Source organism: Molothrus aeneus, chromosome 4 (genome assembly GCF_037042795.1).
Source record: "Molothrus aeneus isolate 106 chromosome 4, BPBGC_Maene_1.0, whole genome shotgun sequence".
Taxonomy (NCBI): domain Eukaryota; kingdom Metazoa; phylum Chordata; class Aves; order Passeriformes; family Icteridae; genus Molothrus; species Molothrus aeneus.
This window is the reverse complement of record NC_089649.1, coordinates 40270043-40295334: the sequence shown is the minus strand read 5'-3', so window position 1 is coordinate 40295334 and position 25292 is coordinate 40270043. Positions and strand designations below refer to the sequence as shown.

The 25292-nt window shown below is 36.9% G+C and overlaps 1 protein-coding gene across 1 annotated transcript in view; it reads right to left on the bottom strand.

Moving 5' to 3' along the window:
- The window catches only part of TENM3 (teneurin transmembrane protein 3), a 1295372-nt gene that overhangs the window by 321794 nt on the left and 948286 nt on the right, over nucleotides 1–25292 (bottom strand). Inside the window, exon 11 of the mRNA XM_066548306.1 lies at nucleotides 3691–3732. The gene's annotated coding sequence lies outside the window, so the exon portion shown is untranslated. The remainder of the gene's footprint in view (nucleotides 1–3690; nucleotides 3733–25292) is intronic.

Here is a 25292-nt window from a genome sequence, read left to right as displayed (position 1 = left end):
TATCCAAAGTTATCCCCTTGCTCTGCCAGCTGACCTTCTCAAACAGCAACAAATCAAAACCACAGAGATATAAGCAGGAAAATTCCAAAACATAATGAAAAATCCCCACAGAAATGAGTACTCTATATTCATACTGTCACAAATTCACTCCTAATAAAGCAGTGTAAAATATTACTTACGAATGCCACCATAAGATGTAGTAAAGTACTGCTTAACTTGATTATGTTCACACTAGCAATCCCTACTACTGTATTTAACTATCCTATCTATTCAGATGGTATCAGCTGTCATGTGTTCCTCTATACTCCCCAGGTTCCTGCCTCCCCCTCTGCACAAGCTGTGTCCTCTTGTCACAACCTCTAATTGTCTCTTCTTCAGCACAATCCAACATCAGCAGACAGTAAAGGCTGGAGGTTGTTTGCCCTGCTGGATCACTTCCTTTCTGTAACCCCTGTTCTAACTCCTTCAAAGCATCCCTTTCATTGCATCAGATTTTTAGCCTTACCTTAAAGGTCATGCAAAAACTTTTTGTCCTGTAATTACCCCATTCCACTCTTACCTCCCAGGTTTGGTCTCCAGTTTCAAAAGAACTAAGACTCTGATTAGGGCAAACAAAAGGATAATGCAGTTTTAAAATAAATTCTTCGGCTAACTATGTGAGACACAAAATTTCCCACAGTAATTAGCAATTGTGTTCAAAGGAGCACATTGCTCTCTGGAAGTGCCCACACAGCCTCCTCTGGCATGACCCTACCTGGCTACCAACCAAGACCCTCCCTTGTAACTATTTAAAGAATAATTAACACTTAATAATTCAAAGCCTTCTTCAGGAAGCTGAGGAAGTAGGACAAAGGCTGCCCTCCTCCTTCCCTGGTGTGTGTTACCCACAGCAGGGCACCTGGCTGTGCTTCCAATGCTGCCAAATTTCAACCATGGTCATGATGCTGACCTGCTGCTGGAGAGCCCAGGGACAGCACCTGCACTCACATGCCAGAGAACCAAGTCTCAACTTTAAAATATGCTTCACTGCCAAATGATTCCAGTTTTGCAAAACAAGCACAGGCTTCTGCAGGGAGTATTAGGCACTTTCATATTATGCTTCTTTAAATTCTTTAAATTACCACTTCAGATAAAACTCAGAATATCTTAGTACAAGCATTGATTAAAAGTCCTACTAATTAATGTAACAATCCACTTCAGCAACAGATCTGAAGGTGACCTTTAAAGAATGGGCTGTTTCTATCATTAACAACATAAATGAAAATTTGGTCTCCAAACACATGCACAATTAACTGTAACTGAATAATGAAAATATTTCCCAGTTATCAACAACTAAGTCCTTTTAGATCCAATAGGAGTTTGTAGAGCAGTTCCACAGGTCAGTCACACCAGAACTAAACAATGTGTAGTTGTATTTTTTATCAAGTAAGTTTAGCAAGCAGAGGTGCAAGACAAAGCCAGGAATACTGGAGGCTTCCAGTCATTTACAGGACACAGAAGACACAAGCAGAAGAAGGAAGAGAATCTTTCCTATGGTGACAGTCAAGATGCCTCAGACAAGTCCATATGGGTGGATGAGCAGGTACTTTAATTTCTATCCTGTTTCAAATATTTATAATTCCTTTTTAATATGAAACAAAGTGGATTATCCATCTTTTCACGGCCTTACACTTAATATGAAATTACTTGTGATTTTCTTATTCTCTATTTAAGGGCAAAAACATCAGCTCCAGTATAGGCACTTCCAAGCATTAAGTTTTTGCTGTATTGTCTAGATACTGTAGATAGTTTTCTGGAAACAGAAAGAGGGCATGAGATGCATGAAAAGACAGGGTCTAGAAACTTTCTTGATTGACACAATGCAGCAGAGGGGCTCATGTCACTCCAAAACCGAAGAACTCTAGAATGGTAGGAAATCCAAGGTGAAGTTCTTTAACTACATTAGCTATGTTCAGAAGAATTTAGAAAACTTTTACAAAAAAAAAAAATAGATCCTGAGGGATGGTCCAGGACTGAAGAAATGCAGGTATTAGAAAAGAAGGAAACACCTTACACCTGCACCTGAACTTAGTGGCATCAAAATCTTGTCTGTGTATTTGCACAGCTCACGTGCAACATGCTTAAAAAGGCAGTACTGAGAGATCTGGTCTGTACTGAAAAATTCTGGCAGCACAGTTGAATTTACTAGAAGTCATAGCTTAAGCTAGCAAAATCTATTGTGCAGATGCAGCAATGCTGACAGAAGAGTGCACTTTTAAAACCACTGATGTAGATAAGCTCTGAGACTGGAGCCGTTCTGATTAATATCATAGGCTCTTAACGCACCCAGGTGAAAGGATGAGCACACCCAGCAGGGTGAATGAAGGGGTTCAGAGTGCTCAGCTATCATTTCTGGACATACTCATCTTCTGGGGAGGGCTCATTCAGCTGGGAACAATGAATGTGCTCCTCCACACCTTCGATTCACACCCAGGCTGCCTGCTAGTGCTGCACAGAGCTGCCAGGTAGGATTAGTAATATAATTTTTGTGTTGAAGTTAATTGAGGCTCCCAAGAAGCAGGCTTCAGAAAGAAAAAGATTTAACAGAGGTTTTTTGCTGGTACTGGGAGAGTTTATCTTTCATATGGGAGAACAGGAGAAATAAAGGAAATCTTAATATTCCTGTCTGTCAGCTGGGGCCTCCAAATAACTGGATAGAAGTATATGTAATCAAAGAATTCTTACATACAATCAGCAAGCAGTGCAAACAAAACCCAGAAAAAAAGACCACAGCTGTAACTGAGAAAGACAGACTTGTACAGAGAGTTTGAAATATACTGATGGAGACTAGAGCAAAGAAAGTAAAAGAGAGGTTGCAAAGCTAAGAGATATTTTATAGCTCTGTGGAATGATTAGGCATCTGGATACCTATCAGATTTTATGCCATTTGCAGCTGTTACTTAATGTTTAAAAAGCTTAATTGAACATTACAAAGCTGGTGAAATGTGTATGTGCACATACATGCACATATAAAAATAGATGTTTAATATATATGAATAAAAATACCAGCAATGAAAGAAATGCTATGGGGAAAGTATAGTAGTAGTAGTAGTAGTAGTAGTAGTAGTAGTAGTAGTAGTAGTAGTAGTAGTAGTAGTAGTAGTAGTAGTCTTCTCTTAAATCTAAAGTAACAAAGCCCACTATGTAGCTAACCTAGGTCAAGACAGCTTGGGAAATGTACATATCTAATCTAACTCCCTGTGCTTTCAGCAACCTTATATTCAAACCACCAAGGTGCTGATAAATTGTCTCTTCATGAACTTATGGTAAAAGTGACTAAATCAAGAGCACCAGGGAGCATGGAGGGACAAGGCAGGAATGTTCTTACACCTATGTAAGTTAAATTTTTCAGTAGTTACTCTTCTGTCTCCCCTGAAGAATAACAGGAGATCCTCACCATCAAAACAAAATAATGCATGTAAGTTTTTAAATATAGATTACAAAGCCATTAGTAAAATGTGCAAAATACCATCAATGAGAAAAATTCTATTCTGGTTTTGGACTTCAAAGCCAGAAAAACATAAAATTAATTGCCTCCAAATTCCTTTTATCTATTTAGTCAACCAAAATAAAATTTATTATGGGAACAAAACCAGCATCACCAAAAAGAGTGAAATGTAGATAATTATGTATTGCTTTGTGTTTCCTTACCTGTTATTCCCTCAGGGCTACGTTCCTCATGTTCCTCCGTACCTAAGGGAGAAATTAGAAGCTTTTGGCAAAGGTGCCAGATTTATCAGGGGCTGCTGCCTGAGAAATACTGTCTATCAGCAAGTCAAAAACATTGCTGTGACTCTGCATTTTCCATGTCCTGTTTAAAGCATTTATTTACCTTCCACAAAAACATGGCATGATCAGCAAAACCACTATGGGCTGGTATATGACTCTGATTTAAGAGCACTGACTGCCCTGCAGAATTGTTAAATTAGAGATCGTGCCACAGTGACTCAGTAACAGCTACAATATAAGGAACTAATGAGGCAGCACCTTACCTCACCAGGATATCAGTCCTGAATGCTTGCACAGACCAGCTCAGCCCGTGCCATGCTCGGGACAGGACACAATGCAGTTTCCTTAGAAAGCAGTCTGTCAGTCACAATTTCTGAATTCAATTGAATTTCTGAATGCCTTATCCATAAATCATGAAGCAGTTTGACTTTGTGAAACGAGACATAGTTCAGAGTCACAAAGCTAACATTTGCCAGAATCCTGGTGATAAAATTCTAGAATCTGGGTCTTCATGCAACCAGAGGGAAAAAAAGGCTTGGGAGTCTTTTGAGGAAGTCTATGTTCTCCCTACGGACTGAAGAAGAGACAAACTGGATCTGGCAGATGCATGCAAGAAATTCAGTTTCAAATTTATTTAAAATAAAAGAAATAAAACAAGAAAAGCTGTTCTTTTTAAAAAGCAAAATGAGGAACAATAGCTACTATAATAGCCATCCCTTCCCTTCTCTCCCCCTTGCAGTTGCTCTCATTCAAACACTCATCCAACCCTGGATCCTAGTGCTCTGCAGCCTAATGGGCCTGAGCACCCCTGGGATAATCCCACCCCTCCCCTGCTGATGCTGGGCCTGGTGCACACACAGGATGGTTCTGAGGCTGGGGGAGTAACAAGACAACAAGGAAGGATCTGATAGAGTTTGGAGAAAACAGGCAGTACAGCACTATCTTATTGCTTGTATCTTCTTTCCCTTAGCATTAAAAAAAAAAAAAAGACCTCCTTAGCCAGATTTTATTAAGTTTCTGACCTGCAGCTATGACTTCAGTCAGTCTGTTTTGAGTGCATTTGGTAGTGTTGACCGACACAGTTCTCTCAGACAGAAAATACAAGACAGATGCTCATGATTTCAGAAAGCTTTAATCTAATTTTATTTCTATATATGAAGTAGAATAATAAATAGGATTCTAGTCAATGCTGGTGAAAGGCCAGAGGCTTTGCACTGACTGGACAGCACAGGGTCTCAAGAGCTGTCTGGGCTTGTCTTCACCTGTCTTGTTTTAGCAGGTGCCAGATGGTGGATAAATTATTGCCTGGCCTGACCCCCAAAACACAGAGGAAACATCTGACACCCTGTAGTAGTCACTGGGTAACAGGAAGAACCCTTTGTGTCACCTGAGGCTGGGGAAGGCTTTGAAGCAAACCTTAAAACCCAGGCTGGGGCCTGATGCAAATAAAGCAGGGTACACTAAAGCATATAAAACCAGCCCTAAGAGGACCAACATCAAGTAAGATGCCAGACCCACTGTGAACACTGTGCTCTCTGCAGTGGAAGGCACAGAATGCTGGTGACTTCATGGAAACACCTCCCCACCTGCCAGTTTATTTCCACCCTCACAACCCAGAGGAACAATTAACACCAAAAAAGGCAGGCACTCGGAAGTTCTGTTTAACGCCCTTAAGTGTATTATTACAGATACTTTAATGTTTTTATACATTCTATGGAGTGTAACAATGTTGAAATAATGACTGGACCACCAGGAAAGTCTCAGTTCATTATCTATGGCTCATTATCTAAGAAGATTCAGAATGTATCTACAAAGCACACTTTCCTATCCACGAGAAACAGCTTTTAAAAGCAAAGAGAACTGTAAATGCCTTGGAAGATTTTTAAAAACTTGGTTTCCTGAGAGGTTGTGGACATTAACTTTCCAGTCCCTTTGCACTGCTTTTCCCCTATTTTTTCCATATGCAGAACCTTTGTCTTTAGAAGCTCACAGTAGAGAGTAACAGTGATAATGGATGCAGCCACACCAGCTCTTACTTGGGCAATAGCATCTGACTGATGAGTGGTGTGTTATAGGACACTGACAACATGCTAAATCATGGCATAATTATTACACACTGCATACAAGTTCCTACTTTCCAGTTTCATAATGATAAGCTTCAATAGATTACAGAATTTAAAAAGAAGACACTTTAGAGAATATGGTACTAAATTTGACCTGCTGAAACAAAAGAATTTTAAAGACTATCATTAGAAGCTAACAATTTTGAGGAAACTATAAACAGTCTTTTAGGTAGGCAAAACTATTCATGAGATCAAGAAAAGCCTTACCTTCCACTGTGTATCAGTTATACCCAAGACAATCTTACTATCTTTGTTTCATTTTGCTACTATGGATATTAAATTATTTGTTTAGATAAAGAGGTAATTTATATATCTAGTAATTACATTATGGGTTAGAAGGTCTGCTTTATTACTAACACTAATCAACTCATTGGGATTACTCACTGAAACAGCAAAACCTTTTCACAGTTGTTCTTTGTTCCATTACTGTGTAAAACCTGTAATTAATATTAACCTTTATCTTAACACTGATCCTTACAAAATTCAGAAGAAAATATTCTCTTTCTCAATTCTTTGGAAGAAAATGTTGTTTCTCCCACAGATCTTAAATACCCAAATTCCCAGAGACTGTTTTGTGAAATTAATCCTTTGATGAGCTTCAGAATAAGGCATTTTAACAAAATGCTCAGCCCTGTCTCCATAGTCTGCTGCTGCCACCATTGCTAACGATTATAAGCTTCCAGTACTGTGAATAATTCAGAAACTCATCTGTTCCATTCAGTGTAAAGACAATGTTGAGAGAAAAAGGTCACTTTTTTCCCCTCTTTCAACCACTGACTTATGTATCCCAGCCCTGGTCTGATCTCATGATACACCCAGTGTTTGACATGCATCCCTTGACAGCTTCTTAGCAGCAGTCAGTCTGTTTAGCTTAGACTCCAGGAATAATAGGAGCACAAAGGACTGACAAGTTTCAGCAGTCACACACAGAGTACCAGCACTCACGTTTGCAGTAGCTGTTTCAGATACTTGATGTGCAGTGGGCCTAATGCTTAATTACAAAATAGACAGATGCCAGCATATGTATTGTAACCAGGCAGCCTGGTACTGATGCACAGAAGCCGTGGCACTTGATAAACATTTCTTAAACAAAAGTATGAGCAGTATAATCACCTGTTTCCCAAAGACTAACACTTGAAAACACCCTGCTCCAAGCCTTTTTTGAAAAGGCTTTAAATCCAGTTCTACTTCCTCTTTAATCTTTTGATTAACAAGGACATGGAAGGCTGTCAATTTATACACATACAATACACAGTTTTATTTGAAAATGATATCTGTCAGAGCAAGACAGACTCATGCAACATAGTATTTAAGGGATTAATTACTGTTTACTTGAAGCTTCTCCTCCCTTCACTTAAATAACCTTTTTATTTTGCCAAGCAAGCTCATTCTAAATACATACACAAAGAATATTATAATGAATATTTCATCTGTCAAAAAAGATGAGTTATAAATCTGACATTATATTGAATGCATCCACATGCACTGACCCACGTTTGTGTTTAACCATGAGAAAAGCTAGAGTATCCTTTGACCCTAAGCATTTTTACCCATCTCTTTCATTCTTTCCTTCCTCTGTCTGAAATCAACTCAATTGTCAAAGAAGATGACCACCTAAAGGCAAAGGAAAGATTATGACACTCTCCTTCTTAAATAAAAAGTGAAACCCATAAAAAACCCAAACACTCTCTGCAGGGAACAAACTAACCTGTTCCCCAAATCCTTAGTGTTCAAAGAAGGTCTAGCAGGTCATGGTTTGTTACCTGACATCTTTCCCCCATTTCCTTCTTCCTCAGGAAATAACTTGAGATACATCACAATGTCAAATTTGGTCTCCCAGTTTTGCTGAAGGACTTTTCAATGTCTTCATTATTGAGATCAATGAACTCCTCTCTCAGGCTTCAGCAGAAAGAAGAGCAGCACTTTATCCTGATGACGGTAACCTTTGTCCCAAGTGTCCTTCTCTCAGACCACCTCCCCTAAACCTGGCTAAAATTTTTATAATCAATTTCACAAAAATTTAAAAAAACCAACTAACAAACAAACCCCCCTGTGTTTGCACGTACTTATAATTTCTTTTTATTTAATACTTTCTTGAGAGAAAATACCAGAAATAGCTATTTGTCATTCTGACAGCAGGACAAAGCCTCTGTTTCTAATTTAAAATCTCCCTATATATCTTGAGTCTATACAGACTATCACCCGCATGCCAAAGAGTCAAAAGTGGTTATAAACTTCCCACCTTTTGAATGCTGCATGTCTGCTATCTCCCATTGCAAACATCCTATGCAAAACTGAGTAAATCAGACAGTTATAAAGCAGTTCTTGATCATTTTATATGGTCATCTCAGCATCTCTCAAAAAAAATTACATTACTAGCACGTAAAGTTTTGGATTATGTCAGGTACTAAAAGATCCTAATAAACACGTAAGCTCCTTTGCACAACTCTAGGAAAATAAGATTTTTTTTTTTTTGTCTGGTAAAAAGAGCAATTCAAATAGCTGCTCTGTTTTTTTGGTAGAATTTACATATCCATTTATTCTAAATGATAAAGCAATTTTAAGTAAAGGATTTCTTTTTTCCCTTCAGACAGGCATCCTGCCTGAACATCCCACATACAGAGAGAATAGTGGGGACTGTCAGGCTGCTTTCCTACCAATTAACAGAGCAGCTACTGCACCTGCAAATGGGAATCAGATAAGCTGCTGTTCACAAAAGCAGCTGCAGGCTCTCCTTAGCCACACAATCCACAGAATCATACAATCCTTAAGGTTGGAAAAAAACGCCTAAGATCACTGAGTCCAAAGTCAAGTCCACAATAAAAATGTGTCCCCAAGTGCCACATCTGCATTTTTTTAAATACCTCCAGGGATGGTGATTCAACCACTTCCCTGAGCAGCTTTTTCCAGTTCTTGACAACCCTTTTGGTAAAGTATTTGTCCTAACAACCAATCTAAACACTTCCTACTCCCAGCACAGCTTCAAACTTGAGGCTGTTGATTCTCATCTTCAACAAATACTTCAGCCCCAGAAGCCAGCCTGCCCCTTCAGGACAAAATACTTCCCCAAAGGCCACAGCAGAGTAAGATGACCAGCATACAGAAGATATATCTAGAAATTCATACCACAAGTGCAACAAATTACTGCAGCTATTTAGCTCTTATAAACAACAAAAAACATGATAAAAGCAAAAAAAACCCCAAAAACCCCATGATATAAAGCTCAGTATAAACTATATTCAACTCATCATTAGGCATAGTAACTCCTATTTAGAGCAAAACTTTTAACTAAGAAATTGAAATAATTCTCTTATTATTCCAGTGTTTTGTCTCAAGGCAATAATAACAACCAGTAACATCACTGTGCTCTGTAAAATTGCTGGTGATTTTCCATGTTGGAAAGGAAGTCAAAAGTTTGGGTTTCTTACACTTCTGGTGAAGGGTGAAAAAAACCTGAGCAGAAGAGCAAAAAAGCCAATTCATTCAAGGCAATTAATTCAAGTTAATTGATACCATTAGGTTTACCTGTCCAGCTCAGACTCCTATTCTCTGGGCTGCTGTGATGAACACAGATAACCCGTGCTTAGGAACAGGGATTTTTTTTTTTTCTGGAATTGCTTACCAGCAGTAATCTTCTAGGCATACCATATTGAAAAGGAAGGCAAACAAAAATGGAGAGCAAAGAATTTATCTTCAGCTGTAAACAAGAAATACCAACTGGTATAATGATCACCATGTACAATATATTTATTGTGTCATATGCTTCACAACAAGTACCAAAGCAAATTATACTAAGAAAAAAAAATCAATTAAATATTTCTAAATTATTGCTAAAACACAGCCAGAGCATACAACGGAAACACTCACGTAAGATACTATCAATTTTGATACATTTTTAAATTTTTTGTATTTAAATTATTGCCTGATTCCAAGAAACATCTAGGAAACATACACAACTGTCTGTAACAAATCAAACCAATTAAGTCATCTCAGTTAAAGGTTCATTTTTAAGTATAGAAGTAACATGAAAAAATGAAAACATGTAACATGATGAATGATGGAAAATACCTACATGAAAGATTTGCATTGTTACTTGCTCTAAAGTTTGTAAGCTCTGTGAATGCATTATCAACATAAAGCCTTAAAAATATATTTGTATTTGTTATTTATGAGATTCCCATTGTCTCCTCCTAATATGTTCATACTATGAATTGTGTGCTAAAAACCAGAAGAATTTTCACAAATTAATTGCTTGCCTCTTCCTACTAAGATCATTAAACCTTACTGGTAGCAGTAAAAAACACTGTTTATTAATTTTTATGGGAGGGTGGAGGAGGGAGGGAGGAAGAGGATCCTAGGGTCCAGACTCAGAGGAAAACAAGCATTAAATAAAAAATGAAACCAAATGCATTTTTTGGAGTGTGTACACAGCCATATGCCACTAAACCTGCTAACACTTACATATATACTTAATCTTACTACTTTGAAGGGTCTAATGTCTGGAACAAAATTACACATACATTTTTCAAGGTCAGACACATGTGCGAGTCAGCCTATCACTATGAAAAATTTGTTTTTCTTGTTGAATGATTTACATTCCAGTATCCAGTTTTAAGTAAGCTTTGACATCACCTTAGAGTGATTAGTCAGAATCTCAGAATCTGTGATGAGTAATAAAAAAACCCACTGTTTGTAACATACTGGATGGAAACTATAATTGCCACAGCTGTTTCTTTCATAATTGTCTCCTATAATTACAATCCCCATGCAATTATGCATCCTTTAAAAAAAAAAACTTTAACAGGATTGTAGGAAAATCTTCAATCCCCCTAATATTTTTATATCTAGCTGCTCAGGTTTATAAGGTGCTTCTCAAGAGTTTTCCAAACATACTTCTTCACGACAACAAAGCAAACCTAGTAGACACCACAGATTAGGATGTATGGCAATTTTTTATTTTTAAAAATTCTATTACAAACTGCATAAAGAACACATAATAGCTAGATTATTTAGTGTAAAAATACTTTTCAGTGAAGCTTCACTGGTGCATGATGCTTTGAAAACCATGTTTCAAACAGTGAGAACAATCAGAAATCACACCCTTCACTAAAAGAAGCAACATGTAAGGCATAATTGGAAGCACTCTCTTGAGAAATGTGAACTATTTAAATATATAAAAATTTACCTTTATGTGCCAAAAGAAGCCTTTCTCTTCCAGTCTTGGAATATTTACCAATTTATATAACACCTTCAATGATTTTTTCTCCCAGCAGGAGCCAGCAGCAGCAGCTAGAGGAAGCAGAGTTTGCCTCCCTTCCTCCATAGCAAGGTCAAGGAAAGAACAGGTCAAGGTTTGCTACAAGCCAGAAGCCCCAAAGCCAAGCTCACAGAGAAGGGGCTGCCAGCACTCTCTATTCCTACAGCTCTCCCCACTCCATCTACTCTCCAGGTTTCACTGCTAATTACTGAATTTAACTCAGGTAGAGAACACAAAGATTTCAGGCATACCTAACAGAACCCAATGGATTTGTTAAGAGGGTGGTTTTTGTTCAAGGGTTGCCTAGCTCAATATCCCTCACCACTTGTTATATAAATCTTGCTCAGTTTACAAAAATGTATGCCTTCTCATAAGTGATCTCCAAACTTTCCCTTTCCCTTCCTGGCAAATGATCTGAATGATCCCATTTTGATCATATTTTGATCATATTCTGAGAAGATTAGCACCATGGGTAGAGCTACCGTGTCTCATCTTGGGAGTAGAAAAGGCGACTTTCAAAGTTTTCTGTCAGCTTCTTAAAAATAAAGTTGAAGACCAGACCTATCACCTGGCCCTGAGTATTCTGGGTAACTGAAAAAAATTAAAACTTCATTCCTTCATTCAGAATGTTTTGATCAGCAAAACAACAAATATTTTATAATTATTATATTAGAAGATCTTCTAAGGTAATATTATTACCTTAGGAAAATCTACTTCTTCCTTACACACAGCAAGATTCCTTAAAAAAAATCATCAACAGGAACAATAATATAATTGAAAGGAGGCACAGACATTTTTTTCATGCCTAATTATCTTCTAACCCTTCCAAACTGAAAACTATTTGAGAATATTAGGAAGTCATAGACTGTAAATACAATAAAGCACAACCATTCCCCATCTAATGGGAAAATCAGAATTCATCCCATGGAAGGATTTTTTTTTTCCCCATTGACCCAAAAATTTGATAATATTTGAGAATAATATTCTGGAGACTTCTGTCAGACAGCTGCCTTAGAGACAAGACGTTCAGATCTTGGACTCCAAAGTAGCTCTGTGGCTCCTTGAATTACAATGATCAAATTCAGATTTTTAAAAAGTAGTGGTAGTTGCCAAGAAATGATAAAAGTACCATTTGTTGACCCATACACACACAAGAAATATATCTAACACTCCATTGATGTAGTGAAGAATATTCAAACTTCTGATATTACACAATTGTACAGTTCTCTCTCTTCTAGATCTTTCAAATTGCTGGAACAATTTTTTTACAGAAGTAAAATGAATGTGATAAAGGAGACATTTGATAAAGTTTTTTCAAAGGTAGGCTCCAAAAATCTAAGTTGCTGTGGTGTAATGGAAGAAATATTCTCTGAGAGAAAGTAACAGATGATAGACAGATGATAGCCAAATAGGGTATAAATAAATGTTTTCTCTATGGAGAAAGGTCCCACAGAGTTGTGCAAAAAAACATCAACCTGAGACTGAAGATGTAACTATTCACTGTCTCTTACAACTGAAGAAACAGCAATTTCTTCATTCCTGTTCACATTTGAGTACAGAAGGAAGCAGAACAGTAAACTAGCTGAATGCTTGGCCTAACCAGTACCTTTGTTTTTATGCTTTTACAGCAGCACAATCTACAGCATTTCTTAACTCAAACTGCAAAGGCCACTGCCAAATGAGGTACCCTTGTTCCCTTCTACCCCTTTTCCACACATTTGCAGTGCTTTATGTAGCAGCTGTGCATCAGGATGAGAGAGAAAATCAGCCAACTGATTTTGCTGGGCTTGTCTTTCATGAGTCCACAGAAGCAGTATATGAGGAGGGGGAAAACCCTGGTTTCACACCTTCACTTAGAATAAGGTTCTGTCCTGTGAAAAATTCCAAGACATGCAAGCAGGTGGTTGGGAAAAAACAGTCGAAAAATGGAAAACTTCATAACTTTGACCTTCAGGTAAGGAGATTTTTTACAAGCTTCTCAACTCACACAGGTTCACAGTGGGTCACTGAGCTGAAGAATTTCCCCATGCTGAATACCAGAGCTGGTGTGAGGAGTGACAGAAATGGCACAGCTCAGGGAAAGGTCTCTTTTGGTTTTGGTGGTGGACAAGTTATATAGTTTGGTTCCTTACACACCAGCATATATAAAAGAAAGAACATAGTTAGATACTCATTTAAAATTATTCATAATAGTCACAAACCACTAGCTTTTCTGCCTAAAGTCAGGAAAATTAATGAAGACTAGAATATAACTGAAGAAAATTTAAAAACCTATAGGTAAATGAGGATTATTCATCTGCAGAAAGTATTTTGTTTTGCTTGAAATACATATTTATCTAACATGCAACGTTGCTGCTTTACAGCTGTGCACTGCTCATCATCTGAGACATACAGAATAAAAATAGGTATCCACTGAAAAAAATATTTCCATCTCCACACTTCCAAAGTAAAATCTACTGCTTGTAACTTCTTCATAATAGATGACTCTTCGAATCTAATTTTTTGCTTCAAATATTGTATATTTATCAAATCTTATGTTCACAAATATTGTTCTAAAGAAACCACTTCCATATTAAACATTTTTATTTACAGCAACTTCTGTAAAGCAGAGAATTTTACAAGGAATGTATTGATTTTGAGATAATAATAAATGGAAGCTGTGTTATCTACGTAGATTTTCCTCAGAAATAGGATCAAGTGATAAAGTAGTGTTGTGATTTGGAAAGGTCACATGCTGGCAGATCAAATCAATCTTAATTTTGAGAATGGTGTAAGATTAAAAAAAAATTCAATTTCTAAATGCTGGATTCTTATCAATACCTAGCTTGAAAGAGCAAATCCTACCTGTAGCTCTAATTAAGATATTTTGATGAATTCACTGTATTAATTCCTACTCCTAAGATAGAAAACTGTGTTGTGAAAAGTCTGTTTGCAGCAAGGTTATCTTTTTACTCAGAAATTTTCTGTCTCCACATCTACCCCGGCTCCGGTATTTTTTCCAATATTGTACTATTTTTACTAGTAATAGAAAAACTGCACACATTAAAAGAAAATAAAAGAAAAAATTAGGTAATTGCAGAAATCTATTTGCATTTGGATTAAATCTATTTAACAATATTCTGCAAAGTGCATCTTGAACTCAGAGATCAAAAACCAAATCTTCAGGCTTAAAGGAAAAATTCAGTACAAGATAAACAAAGGACAGAGGTCTGCTCTACCTCATTTGAACCTCCTAAATATGTTTCAAGGAGAAATGCCATTGAAATGGACAAACAAAAGATTACAGTTTAAGAGAAATATATGTATTCAGTCCCTTTGAAATTAGTAATTCCTAGATTTGGGGGGCCAAGTAGAATTTTAGCAGCACGAAAAGTGTCAGTTCTGATTTCTTCATTTCATGAATATTCAGAAGAACACACATCTGAAGCAACACTTACTCAGAGTTGTCTATTTTGTATGAACAATTCTAGCAAAACTCTTGCTTTACCACAGCCTTTAGGCAAAGGATACCTAGACAGACTAGGTGAGAAACACTGCATATTTATTTTTTTTTAATTTCCCCAAGCTTAATGATTGCTTTAATAAAAGTATTTTGCTGTTGTTTGTTAATAAATACACTAGAAATATTACATACTAGAAATACTAATATATTTATATTCTGTATGATGATTGCTGAGGAGCCAGTGTGAGTCTCTTGCATTAAGACTTAATAAGACTTTTAAAAAGTAAAACAAAAATTGCTTATGGACGTCTAATAGCATAACTATGAAATACAAATACCATCCAAGATTCTTTCTTTTTAATAAAAGTTTTATGCCTTCCAGTATTTTTTTTTTTTTTGTAAATCTAGTAATCAATATCAACACAAAGTGTTTGGTAGTCATTGATCCTGGTCACAAGAAGGCAGCAGGAACACTTCAGATTACTGACATCCTTTTGTCCAGACTGGAGGAAGTTTATTCCTCTTGCTTTCTTGCAGATCCCAGATGCCCAGGTGTGGGTGCCAGCCAAAGCAGCCACCACCAGCATGTCACAGTCATTTAGCACCTTTAACTTTTGGAAGTGAAAAATACTGAGGTGTCTTTAGCCAGGAGGCAGAGCACTGTTCTGAGCACAGCTGCTGAAGATCCTGCAGTGATCCTGTGTGTGACAGCATCTTCCAGCAGATGGAAACACAGAAAACACACACACAGCTGCTGGCTGCAGGAGCAGCTCTCCTACGTGCAGTAGAAAGTGAAGGACAAGAGCAGCTTCTCCAGAGCTGAGAAGATGCTTACACTATTGATGACAAAGTGATGGCAAGGAGCAAAGCTTGGTGTCTGCAACCCTGCCACCTGCAATATGCCACTTACAAACCAGGAGGAGGGAGGATGTGTTCCCCAGGACAGGGCAGACACTGGGTAGGAGCAATGCAAGTAGCCAGGGAAGCTGAGCATCCACCAATCCAAATCCCACAGTGAGAGGGGGCTACCTGGATGTGTGTGATGGGCCACCTTGACTGCCAGAACAACTGTGTTAGGGAGACAGCAAGAAGGAAGAATAAGGTGAGAAAAAAACACAAAGAAGCCAGAAATTGAGCAAAGGGGAAGAAAAAACCCTATCTCAGAAACAAAACAGGGCTGTCACTGAGCAAGAGATACCAATTTCCAGAATAGAATAAGGGAGGTTCAGCTAACCACTGTCTTCTCCCTCTAGGCCAGTATTCACATGTAGAATATCCCATTCTAGACCAATAGTGAAAACAGAATAAAATTAATTGCTTTTTCCCCTTTACACCAAAATGTAAAGTCAACAGAAAACAATTTTCCAGATTACAATACAAACTAACTTAATCTTAGTCATATATTAAAACTAAAATGTTATTTCAAAGTAAGTAAGTATGCAGGTAAGGTTAATGAAAATAATAACTGTATGCCTATGCAGACAGAGATATCACAATTTCATACTGTTATTATGACAGAAATTTTTGACTCCCAACAATTCCAAGACAGGTCTTAAGGATAATTTATCACTCTTGCCTTTATATCTAAATAATAAAGTAATTACTGTCAGAGCCTTGCAGGGTCTGTGTTAAGGATGCTTGAACTACTTTTCTGTTTAAAAGGAGAACATTCATTTTGAAAATTAGAAGACTAATCCCAACAAAAACTTCTCTTAATAATTACCTACCTGCTCTGTGGCTGCTAAGGAGATACTAAATTACATCTGAAAAAAACCCATCCAGATCTCAGCATACGCATAAAATATTGAAATACTGTATACGATAGGCAAAAATTAAAGTGGAAAACTGTTCCAACAAAAACCAAAATTTTCAACTTTCAAACAAAGTAGGAGACTTTAATGTCTCTCAAAGGCTTCTGGATAAAATCTGTCATTTGTACTTGAAAATTTGCAAACACTTTTTAAAGGTTTAGACAGAACTAACTTCAAAACATAATAGCTTTCAGAGCTACTCTCTGGTCAGTCAGTGACGTCTAAGAGAATTTGTCATGACACGTAAACACCATTTTGGAAGGAACTGGTTTTCCTTAGTTCACATTTGAAGCTAAAACATTTTGACTGAAACAAACACAAGCCTCCAAATAGGCTCTGACCTTTGCATAACTGATCACCCCTTCCCAAGTTCTGCAGCTGTAGCAAGCAACAACATGCTAATGAACCATTTGCCTGTATTCAACAATCTCCAAAATGCCTCAACCCTTGACACTTTAAAAAAAGCCCCACACTTTCTTTGGCTGGAATTTGATGGTAGGAACATTCTATCAGCTCTACAGATGTGACAGGTGATTCAATGTCAATATAGGTAAGACTCAAGTTCAGAGCTAGAGCTGTTGCTGCTGCTCAGCTCTCGGGGTACACAGCACCACAGCTCGGGAGTCGCTCCCTTGTCTCATGGCCCTTGCTCGTGGTGCAAACTGGCAGCTCCCACCCTACTGCAAGATCCAAACACTGAAGGACTGTAGGAAATGTCATATATGAATCACAAAAAATGTACTCTCACTTTAAAATCTAACAAATGAGAACAACCACAAACAACTTCAAAATGAAGTTTTAAGAAAATTATTCACCTAAATAAGATGATAGAGTAGCTACAAGAAAACAGCCTTAAAATATTTTTAAGCAATATGTATGACACAAGCTCCAATTAAAATTCATTTGACTCATGTAACTCATTCACTGACTCATGATGTGCTAAAATGAAAACACTGAAAGTAAAATACACGAGACAGCATATTCAGATTATGAGTAAGAGAGAATGGTTTCATATTGATCCCCGAAATTAATTGGAAGCCAGCCAAGTTAAAGAACAGTCAGAAAAAGAATGAATGCTTCTTTCATACACTGCAAATACAGAGACAAAGAAGGGATGGAGAGAAATGAAACTGTCAAGACAGGAAGTTCAGACCACAGGGTACAAAAAAAATGCCAACGTTATATATAGTAAATGACATTTCCAGGTAGAGGAAAAGTATCAGGTGAGAAGTTCAGGATCAAACACACTACCAAGGTTATTCATGGAAAGTCTAAATAGCAACTATACAAGAAGAACAGTTGATTTGTCCCCAGGAGAAACACATTCATGCAAAGTATTTAGAGGGAAAGTCAGAACCAGCAGGCAAAGAGAACAGAGAAGAGTCATTAAAGGTGTCAAGGAATATGTACAGCTGAAAATCACAAGCACAGAATTGTCACTCAGCAGCATAATTTAGATCCTGTGTATAGGTAAGAGCAAATGGCCAAAAAGTGACCCTTCTGAGAAGGACTTGAGAGAGCAGGGGTCTTGTCATGTAAGAAATGAACAAATACACACCTTTTATTTTTTAAGAGATGTGTAGAAAAATGTCAACAATAAAAGGATAGGGCAGGCAATTGGATGAAAGACTTGTAGAAATACAGTGGTTATATAAGGAAGACAAAATGAAAGAAATAATACCGGCACAGAGACTGCACATAGTTTCTCAGAGCAGTCACCATTATCCTGAGTTAAGAAATTACATTTGAGATTGACCTAACAACTATTAAGACTATGAGTAAAGTCTAACACTGACTTCTCTTTTTACTATGAAACAACTCATGATAAAAATGATTCTTAGCTGGAGGAATTTTATATTGGGCCTTCTAGAGACATGACATCTAAAACTTTTATTAACTGAGCAATCTAAGCCGACTCTGAGAAAGCAGAGCAGCAGGCAGAAAGCTCACTCCAGATACTGAGTACATTTACCCATTTATTTGAATTACCTAACAAGATAAAAATTGTAAGGCAAGAATATCACTTGTCAGCTACATATCAGCTACAAATGGTGCTGCACATTTCAGGAACAAACTAGAAAATTCTCTAAGCATCTGACTAACTAGCAACTCAGTCTGTGCCTAGGGTTCTGCTCAGAGCCTGAACAGTTTCAAGATCACCTCCTCCAGCTTCTCTGAAACTAAAGATTTGATAGAATATGCATAATATCTGAAGCAACTAAGTTGTCATCACAGGAAACACATAACAGTTATTTATTATATACAATACAATCACATAAAAGTAAAAACCAGTTTATGAGAAAATGGAATGACTACCAACTTGCTCAAACCTACTTAAAACAGTAAGAAAAGAGTACTTGTTTTGTTAAGAAAGAAGCCTTAACTAACAGCACATTTTGGTAAAAAACAATTTTGGGGGGTTTGTTTTGGTTTTTTTGGGTTTCTTTTACTATGCAGATATTGGTTGAATATTAGGGGTTGCTTTACTGCCTGGGAAACAGATACATGTGACATCCATTTATGGTCTATGTTTGTTTGGTATGTCCTACAAACAGGTTGGAGGTGAAAATGGGAGAGGTCTCTCCAGTCTCGCAGTTCTCACGTGAATTAAGCAGAGGCCATCTAAAGAAGCATGCCTGTAAACCTGAAATTCCTGCATATTTTTGCCAAAACTTTGCTTTCCAAAAAACCCACATCAAAATAGAATACTAGAAGCTGCCTTTTATTACTGAGATCAGGAGAACTGAAAGAATAAAAAAAAACCAAAACAACACTAAGTAGATAAAAAATAAATGAAGATTTAAAAGCTTTAAATCACAATGATGCATCATATGCACAGAGCACATAATACATAATATCCTAATATTACTACATTTAAGTATTCTATAAGGATATGATACACTGTGACTTAAAACATTTTAATTCCTTTGAAGAAGTTCTATAGCTTTAAAACCTGCTGTAATTTTGCATGGCTGCTGCCTCTTACTTTCCTCAACATGAAGACAGATTCTGCAGGATACTTACTTACTAAGTGCCTTGGCAGAATATGCAGGCTCTGATGTTATTGTAGGATTGTAACTCTATGTACACATTACCCAGCCTTCTGCTTAGAATAATGGCATCAAATACTACAGTAATCTCAAGCAAAATTTTTGTTCAATTGATTTTTCTCACTGTCTGAATTCCTCTGCTTAAAAATCTTGATGCTTTGAAGCATCTAAAAATTGTTAATGTTCAGTACACAAGACATCTCTGCTGTATTTCCAGACCAAGACTTAGTGGATAAATCAGAAATACAAATATGTTACAGAACATAGATATTTGTATTTTATAGGATGGATTTTTATCCTTGCCTCAACTGGTAATGACAAACATGTGCTAAGTACTTATGCAAAAACCTAACATAAATAAATGTTCAAGAATATACACTATACATGTACCTACATATTAGGTGTGTAGTTGCTAAGACATAATACCCTAAGAATAATCTTGCAGTACTATATTAAAAAACCAAGATGAATGAATGAATATTGCTTATTTTCAAGTTTTAAACAGTGCAGGTTTCCAAGCCAAACATGAAAGCTGGGAATGTAACATATTGCTCTGAAAACACTGAATAAACCAGCAAAACAGGGAAAGTTTGTTAAAAACACAGATTGCATCATATGCCACAAGTAGGAAAATAGCTTTGCCAGTGTTTGAAAACCAGTAGCACAACAACAAATAAAACCCAAGTTTCTTTTTATCAAATATTATTTCAAGTCATCAGATCTTGAAAAACAAAATAATAACTCAATTATCTTTCATTCTTAAACTACAATGGAGAAAGAAATCTAGTAAGTACAGGGATCAGTTTATGTATCACACAATAAATCAGCAAATCTTCTCTATCTGTTATAAGTGCATAACGTTAGCAACTGTTTCATATTCAAATTGAAAAGGTTACTGTAAAACAGAATAAAGAATGCATCTAACATCTTTTCACTGATTTTATTTACAGTGTTTCTGGCTGAAAAAAATGCCTGCATAACATATAGAGCTTTACTATTAATATACCACAATTCTCCAGTTTCCTTCCAGAAAAAGTAATGCTTATCTCAAAAAAACTCCCAATCTCTCTATTTTGTACCAGAATCTCAATAGGTTCCACAGTCAAAGACATCAAAGACTCTTTTCTTCAATGAAAAAGGCTTGAGTAAAAAATTGGAACAGCAGAGATATCCCTCTCCCAATCTTTTTAATCTCTGCCAGTGATTTTCATGAAGCCATGCTACTAATTAAATGTACTGTCCAGATGGGCATTCCCTATTTTCTGGGCAGCCTAGCACCATAGTGGCCTGGTGCTAAAGCCCTTCCTGCTTCTTCCACAGCAGCTTCTGTGGTTGCACTGTGCCATCCGTGCTGCAGGACCCAAAGTGCACAGGAACATTCTGAGTCCAGCTCTCCTTAACATGGTGGCTTCACTCCACTCTGACAACACACAGATACAGAGTGGCCATGTGAACCAAGAACTGCTGATGTCAGACTACAAACATGGATTCAACTGCTGACAAAGACATCAGATTTATGGGAAACCAAAGAGACTGAAGCCCATTATCACCCACCCATCCAATAGAAGCACCTCCATCCACATGGGAAGGACAACTGAACAGTCATCTGAAATATAAGTCATCTTTCACTTTCCATTGCTCCCTGCAGAAGAAAAGCAAATTATTCTTCAGTCCTGAAAGCTTTAATCAAGGAATTTCACAGATATTTTTATTTTTAGTTGGTTTACTGTTTGTTTTTAATCAAAAACTTTCCGTCAAAACAAAGTGGTAAGTTGATGGCAAGATAATTCTGTTTGAATATCACATTACTTTAGCTGGTAGTCAGCCTTCAAAAATTCCAGTTATTCAAAGAGAGAAAACTAGCTTGAGAAGTAAATACATTAGTAAGAAACAATCAATCACAGAGAGATAAAACAGGCTAAGAGAAGGATGGTACTTTCAGGGGAGGCAAGCAATCCACAGAAAGAAATCTACTTTAATAACTACATTTGCCAGAATGCATGGAACTAAATATGGTTCCAATATACATAATGCATTCAGAGACCTCAAGTAACAGACATTACTACCTGGCATTTCCAGCCCAGTTGTTGAAGTATACTGATTGTAAGCATAAATGTTCATATTACAAAACAGGCAGATGGTCTGCTTCACCAGAAACATTACAGTTTGACATTTGTTATCAATTGTACTGATTTAATACTAATGAGAGTAAATGGAGACAGATTTGCAAAAATCTGTCTCTTGGGAAGATATATGGGTACTTTTAAAATCTTTTACTTCATATTTATCACGCTATGGTACCAAGTGGAATAATGATATATTTTAATAGACAGCAGCACTCTGATATTTGCACAGAGTATTCAGGCCAGGAACCAAAACCTACCTGAGAATAAATTTCTTCAGGAAAAGAAGCAGAGGTGCTGCTTCACTAACTCAGCCACAGCAGCAAACAAATCACCATTAAACACACTTTTTATGATAATATAAAATACCATTATATCCAGTACTGAGGCTTTTGTTCACAAGTGCAGCAATTTGAAGATATCACAGCAAGGGTAAGCAGTGCTTATTCTCCAAATGCTGAAGTGCTCTGCCCTTCCTCAGTGTGTCCTGCTGACTGCATGCTCACTGTGGGCAGGGGAGAGAAGAAGAGCCACCAGGCTTACCCCAGGACCATGAGATATCAGGAGCCATGAGCTGCCAGGAGCCCAAGCTGGGTTAAGCAGCACAACCTGCCCCATCAGAGTCGCTGGCTGCATTCTGGGCAATGGTGTAAATCAGAAACCCAAACTGACAAACATCAAACAAGGGGCATAAATTATCAGCGCTTTCTCAAGCTTAACACTTCTCCTTACACTTGTTCTTCATGCAATTGCTTCAGGCCTTAAGAACAATTAAGGCTGGCTATGTTTCTCATAACAAAGCAGCAGTGAAAGTGTTCCTTGTAAGTCAGTGTCTGGTCATCAGCACATTCTCATCCTCTCAGACTTTTGCTGTTATGGAATGCCACTAGCTTTCCTTGTCTAGCAAGATACAGCAAGGCAGGGACACAGAGCCAATACCACAGAAGCTCCTTGCTTATTTCCTTCAGATACTTTCATATTTCCTGTTCCATTTCTTCTGCAACATCTTAGTGTGATCAAAAATACAGTGATTCGTTACTTTCTCATTAATAACAGCATCAATTCCACGGAGATTTCCAAGTTTCTTCAAATGACTTAGAGTACCAGCACAATTTAAGACTGACGTGCAATGACACAGCATTATGTTACAATTTAATTGCTTCACTTCAATTTATGTCAGACACCAGGATTTGAGAACTGATTTGGACGGACCAATAGTGAACACCTGGATTTCTTCTTTTATAGCCAGAACTATCAATATGATTATTCACTCACTTACTATTTCATTGAAAGCCAATGCCTGCTTATAATCCCAGGTTAGAATACTAGGGGCTTTATTATGAAGCAAAAATTATATTTTTTAAAAATTATCCATGTACTATAACAAATAAATATATTTAATATAAAGGTGCTAAAAATAAGCCTTTTAACTTAACCTTCCTATAAACTATTGATAAAAAATAGATTTAAGTGTATTTTTCATTGCTTGGAAAAACTGATTTCAGCTAGATTACAAGACCCTGAGGGTCAGGCATTAAATATTACATTTTCCCAATTTTGTAATTTTTTATAGCAAAGACATGGTCATTGCCAGTAACTTCTAAATTAAGATTAAAAGCAAGATTCTATTCCCTGCACAGATTGCTATATTAGCATACTGCAAAAAATACGTACTGTACTTCTAGCAGAGATAAAAATGCCTCTGGTATGAAGTCAAGAAAATTGAAAGTAAAGTCAGCTGTACATGCTGTAACACACTTTCTCTGAAGCTTCTACACTGGAACACAACACAAATTAACTGTCATGTTTAAGCAATTATCTTCTATCAAAACGATCAAAAAACTAATTTACACAAGAGATACAGTAGATGCATTTCCAATTTTCCCTCTAGCTTCCCCAAGACAGTGCAAGTGATCTAAACAAATACAGTCAATCATTTGTGAGAGTGTGTATGCAGGGAAAGAGTGCTTTTTAAAATTACTATTTATTCTTAAATAAAGGGAAGAAGTGTGATCTTCCCTGTAAGGGATAGACTGGAAATACAGAAGATATGTCAGTGAATGTTTTATGTATAGGGATGTTATCCCAATCAATATCCTACTTTTAACTATAAGAATTTTTTCTCACAGAAAACTGCTAATACAAATGGATAGTACTTAATTTTCCAAACAGGCTTTTTACAGGGTAAAGAGGGAACTAAGTGGAGAGAAAAAATTTTATATTCAGCATCATGAAACAGATTTTTCTTCTTGTGACCTTGAGCAAGATGTCTGCTCCTATCTGACAAACAATAGTATCTAGAATATGAGCCATATCATGCCTGGGTTCCTAATCAAAACATGTAAACAAATCAGTGTCATTTGGCAAGGGGAGAGGGGACTGGTGTCCACAGATGACACAAACAGAGGGGAAACAAAAACAATTTTTTCCTTCATTCTTTCTAGTCACTCTTGGGGATCAACAACAGTAGAATCTTCTAATAGCTTTTTTTTAAGTGCAGGGCTGAGTGTTATTTGTACAATTTTCATACTTTAAAGTGATTTGCTGGAATAATTTAATATACCTACACTGCTACAAATATACTCTATTTTCTGCATGCAATATGCCAATTCCATTAAAATCTACCACAAATAGCCTAATTTTGAAAAGTGACTACAAAAACAATGTTCGAAAGAACAAAGTTTTTTTTGTTACTGAAAATATATCTCCTGGAGATATGAACTACTTCTTCTCTCATATTGTTTTTTGTTTTCCCCCAACCCTTCATAAATACCATCTCAAAGCCTTGTGTTAGCATTGCTATTGAACCTAGTGCTTTTTGACTAAAAAACAATATATGAGTACTTTCTATTCCAAACTTCATAACACTAAGCTAATTGTAAATTATTTCTTCTAAATTGAATCAGATGCTTAAACACTGTCATTTGCCAGGCAGTAAATATTTTTTTAATTGCTAAAGAGATACAACAGGTTTTTTGCTTTGTTAAAATCAAAACAGAATAAACCCCACCAATTCCATGACCACCCCAAAACTGTTGAGGCTTATGAAGCAGTGATTTACAAATCTGAAGAGCAATCATCCTAAATCAACTAGAAGAGACTGATACAGTGATGTATGAAAACAATGATGGAGTAGTGCACCATTTAAAATACCTTCAGTTTTGGTTTTGGTTAGAAGGTAAAGCATGCTCCTTGGCATAGAGGCAGTAATAAAATAGGTTCTCTTCTCTAAAAGCCGAAGCAAAATCAGAAATGAAGAAAAAAGTATCAAATTTTACTTGTATCACTTAGTAAATGGTTAAGAGGTGAAAATCACTACCATGAAACATACAGAGGCAAAATCTATTGCTAAATCATGAATGGCACACAGTTTTTAGCAGAAAACCTGAATCTTTTTGTTCTTATTTTGAGATACTCTTGAACCACCTTCCTTGGACACAGACACAGTAGCAGCACACAAATCAGCAGATGCGGGTACTTGAACCAACGCTTGCAAATCTGGGAGTAAGCATGCACAGTAGCTTAAGCTTTGAGCAGACAACAGCACTTTCCTCCTCTCTAAGAGCTTCCCTTGGCTCTTAAGGCTTTTTGAAGACCACCTCCTGATGGTTCTGGAAAATCACCAGGTAAAAGTTCATAGCCTTCTTAGAAGCCTTCACACTTCAGTAACTAAACATGTAGCACATCAGTTATGACAGTCTGTGGTTAACTTTCACTA